Here is a 4710-nt window from a genome sequence, read left to right on the forward strand (position 1 = left end):
GTTATTGCACCTCAAGTCATAATTCCACATCACAATTCCTTTCTTCTCATATACCTATTTACAGAGAAAGTGAAAAGATAATTAAAATGTAGACGACAGCCATCTACACTTGCTAAAGTGAAAAGATAATTACTGCACCTGGTCCTTTACCACCACTATCAGATAGTAATTTTTTTTTTGGAATGAGTTCTCCCATGACTCGAATTGCATTTAGGAAAAATAAAAAATAAAAACAAATAATTTTTCAGATATGCATAAAAACGGGTTAACGGATACGTCATCTGCATGGAGAAGGATTGCAAGAGAGACAACACTTGTATGAACACTTCTTGATTTATCTTTGATGGGAAATCGCTGCAAAACTGCACAAAAAAAACCTGCTAAGAAAGAATGTATTTCACATTAGCAGTTAAATCACTAATTGAAATGGTAAAACTTAAAAGAACCTGCACTCTACGAACTCCACTCCTAAATTTTAGTTTACATCTGTACGGGATATTGCAGCACTCCTAAATTTTACTCTACGAACTTGCAAATATGCATTCTAGTGGAGTTTCTAACATCAATCATTTCAAGAATCCATCCACAGCTGGTAAATGTTGTCTCTTGATGAGGACAATTAACTGTCGTATGACCTTCAAAATTCAAATAAGAAAAAAATAGAGACGTGTCTCCATTTCTGCCGGAGATCAGTTGATTTTTGGATTCAGTTTCACAATATTCATTAATTAATTTATGACCAATTAACTGATAAAAAAAATCAAAAGAAAAACAAAATACAGGTTATTTTAGCAGCGGATACATGGCTTCCACTACAAGAAAGGAACACCTTTAGCGGCGACAGGCCAAGTGTCGCCGCTATTGGTCGATCCGCGTCACTGAGTATGAAACCAAACCCCAGCCGTTGATCATTATCCTGATCTAACGGTTCGGGATTTAAAAGGCAATAGCGGCGACAATTTGTATCAGTCCTATACAGCGCCTTTTCTTCCCTCCTCCTTCGTTTTTCCCCCCAAACCTCTTCATTCTACCGCCGGAGAAACGCGTTTTTTGCCCAAATCGGTTAGAATAACTTTCTTTTTGTTAAATCTCCTCTCTATTTTGTTATATACATGTTATAGGCTTTATTTTTTTCTCGTTTTTGTGTATATTCGTGTTTATGGAAGAAAATTCGGATCACCACCATCTCTTCTCCGGTCACCACCTTCACTTCTCCAGCACCACCTCGTCTCCGGGGTCTTCGTCTCCTTGAAACTTGAAAAGGAAATAGCGGCGACAGCTGTCGCCGCTAAAGGTGTTCCATTCTTGTAGTGTTCATAGTGTAATCAATCAATGTATGCAACTTCCTGAAAACAGCTTGATGACTCACGAACCAAAAAGCACACATCATAATAAACTTCAAATTAACGGTAGAACAGAAAACAAAAAACACTAAATCAAGGGGAACAAAATAATATATAATAATGTTGGGCAAACATGGTTAAAAATAATTAATTTGAGTGTATGTATTGTTCAAAAATAAACAATACTTTTAACAAGAAACACATGATTAACAAGCACTGCATTCCAACGAACTATTATCTTCAACCACAATCTAATCAAACAAATCAAACTTTAAATCGTCGTCCATGGCCTCATTGTTGATCTCGCAAATGTTGTGCAAAACACAACATGCCCCTAAAACCACAGGCATATCTTGAAGCTTGAGTTCTATCCGTTTTTGTAAATATGCCCATCTCCCTTTTAATCTCATAAATGCATCTTTTGCTATCTGTTGAGCCTCACCAATTTGCGTATTAAATGAATGTTGATTCGGTGTTTGGTTTTGATGTGTGTATGGCACAAAAAGCCAGTCTAGTAAGGCGTAGGTGGAACTACCCACAATTGTTGTGTTTTTTGAATAACCACTATTGAATCTTTGGATAAGAGCAGATTTTTCCAAGATTTCCTTGTCGGACATTGAGCCAGGGTATCCGATGCACACATCTGTGAAGACTCCTCTAGAGTCGACCACGCCTTGCACCGTGGTCGAGTATGATGGTTTTTTATTTTGCTCGGTGTGATTTTTGTTAAAGTATGCAGTCGGGTAAGCTTTTGGTTCTATTATTGGGACGTGGGTGGTGTATACTGATCCAGAAATGTTGGGTATGCCTGTGATTGACCCGAATTCAGTTTTGATTTGTTCAAGACGTTGCTTATCGGGCCATTGGAGGAATTTGGGCATTAGGACTGTTCTAATCGCAGCACAGACTTCAAGGACCAGTTTGTGGCATGTAGATAAGCCTAGCCCAAAAATCTTCGATACAGTTCACAAATTAGCACCAGCTGCTAAACGATATAAGCAGACTGCGACCCGTTGACGAACAGGAATCGCTAGACGGAGAAGAGTGTGTTTTTTATTGAGAGTGTGATCCAACTCGTCACAGATCATATTAAACATTACCTTACTCATTCGGAAAACTTTTCTAAATTCCTCTTCTGGACATTCGTCACTATTGTAATGTTCCCAGATCTCCTTCGACCTTTCTATCACCCACAATCGCTTCACTCGCCTGTCATTGTCCTGGCTAGAACTTGCGTCTTCAACTGCCACTACCACCCCGCCATGGATATTCGGAGTCTGTAAATTCGCCATTTCTGAAACAAAATTCGAACCGATTATTTTAAAATCGAAGTCAAAACAAGAACTTTGTATGTCCTTTTTATTTAAGGTTTTCAATATTAACCCATTTGTGCTATCAGAAGTTTCACCTCAAGTAGTAATAACTTCATCACATATCTTCTACTCTTTTGTGGGATAGATAAATAACTTCCAATAAATATGTGTTACCTTCTGAATCATCAAATTCATCACTGGAGGGGGGTGGCTGAGAATAATCATCATCGGCCCGGTCTTTAAATCTATTATTCACCATATTATTATCATAAACATCTAAAATAGCAAATTGACAAAATAATAAAAATGAGAAATCAATGATAAGTTGGAGATTCATTATCCAACAGACCTTGATTCAAACTTGAGCATCAAGCTAGTGCTTTCTCCATGGCTGCTTTCAAGTATGCTTTCAAAAATCTCCTGTAGCATTTAAGAGCTTGTCTTAGACTTGATACATTGGAACATCATAAAAAGAAAAAGATATTGAAATAACCTGTTGTTCGAGTGAAAACTCAAGTTCTTTAACGATCTCAGCCATGGTGGGCCGCTCTTCCCGAACTTTTTTCACACATTGATAAGCAATCGCTGAAAATGATTCCAAAGATCCTGGATCCATTTGTTTTTTTAGATCAGAAAGAATAATCTCATCTAACCTCTTCTCATCGTAACATTGTCTCCACTTAGGCACTAAAATTTTAGTCTGCTCGTGATTAGAATACTCATAGCATAATCTCCCACATAATATTTCAAACAACACTACTCCAAAAGAGTACACGTCAGACTCTTTTGATAGGTAACCAAACTCCATGTACAACGGATCCCAATACCCGGGTGTGCCAACACCATGGGAGACCATATATGTGTGCGCTTGGTTAGCAGGGCCAACTTTTGACAATCCAAAATCGGAAACTTTAGCTGTCCAGTCGTCATCCAAAAGAATATTTGCGCTTTTGATGTCTCGATGAATAACTCTTTGTTGTGAGCCCTTAGGATCATGTAAGAACTGTAGCCCATGTGCAACCCCGACACTTATCTTCAAGCGTTGGGTCCAAGTGAGAGTACTAGCATCGGACAAATACCGATCGAGGCTTCCACGAGAAGCATACTCATACACGAGGATCATCTCATCGTCCTCGATGCAAAAGTGCATAAGGGTGACTAAATTTTTATGTTTGTGTTTGGAAAGCATCATGATTTCCTTCCAAAACTCTATGTTCCCCTGCCCTAGTCTTCGATCTAAATGCTTAAAAGCGAAGGTGATTTGTCCCTCCGGGGAAGACAGTTCTCCTTTATACACTTTCCCAAATCCGCCACAGCCGATCACCCTGGTGGGATCAAAGTTGTTGGTGGCTGATACTACATCTTTCATTTGAATTTTAAGGTGATCAAAATCTTTCATGAAAGACATGGTACCTTGAAACCTAATCAAAGCGGGCAAACAAGAAGATTTGACTGAGTTGATGATGGGCTGGACCACCAGAAGCTCTACCGTCAGGTCGTGTTTGAATGGAAATTTCCAATATCCAAAAATCGAAGAAACTAATACAAATACATCTAGTTCTTGAATGGAAATTTCCAATATGTAAAAATGAAGAAACTAATACAACTGGAAAGTAGAAAACTACAAAGATGGAAGCAATCAGTAGCTTAAACGAAGCTTGAACGAGCTACTAATTATTGATGTGTTCTAAAGAGAAATCAAAGTTGGTCAATTGCCAATAATTTCACACAGCCATGGGCCATCTGACCCACACGTTAACTCATCCTTTATAATAAACGACAAAAACTGGTTAGTGGCTTGGGGGCCGTGGGCCAGCTAATTCCATCTTTAATAATTTTTTTAATTAATTTCTTTTTTAAGTGATTGTCGCTCCCACTAAGTTTTTGAAATTAAATATTATGTGGCACTTCATCATAAAACATGTCAAACGATCATATATTTAAGTAAGATCATATATTATTTAAAAGATCATAAACTGTTAAAAGTATAGCATAATATTTCATCTCTCTATCATTTCAATGCTTTTTAATAATTTATTTATTGTGTTAATTAA

General features: G+C 37.7%; 1 pseudogene; it reads right to left on the reverse strand.

Annotated features, from left to right (window-relative positions):
- Positions 1-1436: 1436 nt before the first annotated feature.
- LOC110899421 lies at positions 1437-4397 on the reverse strand (annotated as a pseudogene).
- Positions 4398-4710: the final 313 nt, after the last annotated feature.

This window comes from Helianthus annuus, chromosome 13 (genome assembly GCF_002127325.2).
Source record: "Helianthus annuus cultivar XRQ/B chromosome 13, HanXRQr2.0-SUNRISE, whole genome shotgun sequence".
NCBI lineage: Eukaryota > Viridiplantae > Streptophyta > Magnoliopsida > Asterales > Asteraceae > Helianthus > Helianthus annuus.